Here is a 610-nt window from a genome sequence, read left to right on the forward strand (position 1 = left end):
TGATGTTGACTTAGGAGATGACGTGGGCTTGGGAGATCATGTGGGGTTGAGGAGATGATTTGTCCTTGAGGACATGATGCGGGCTTAGGGTGGTTAGGTCTGTTTGGGGACATGTGGGCCTGGAAACATGATGCGGGCTCATGCTCATGGATATTATGCTGGCTTGGGGACATGACGCAGCCTTGGCTAGATGATGCGGGCTTGGGAAATGATTAGGGCTTGGGGAAATGATTGGGCTTGGGGCGATGATGTGGGCTTGGGGAGATGGTGTGTGCTTAGAGATATGTCAGCTTGGAGACATTATGTGGGCTTGGGGAGAAGATTGCTCTTCGGGAGATGATGTGGGCTTGGGGAGATGATTGGGCTTGGGGAGATGATGCGGGCTTTCGAAATGATGCAGGCTTGGGGAAATTATGTGCCTTTTGGGAGATGTGGTATTGGGGAAATGATGCGGGCTTGGGAAATGATGCAGGCTTGGGGAAAGTATGTGCCTTTTGGGAGATGCGGGCTTTTGGACATGATGCGGGCTTAGGGAGATGAAGCGGGTTTAGGGATGTGAGGTCGGCTTGGGGACATGTGGGCTTGGAAACATGATGCATACTTGGGGAGA

This window comes from Camelus ferus, chromosome 20, assembly GCF_009834535.1.
Source record: "Camelus ferus isolate YT-003-E chromosome 20, BCGSAC_Cfer_1.0, whole genome shotgun sequence".
NCBI lineage: Eukaryota > Metazoa > Chordata > Mammalia > Artiodactyla > Camelidae > Camelus > Camelus ferus.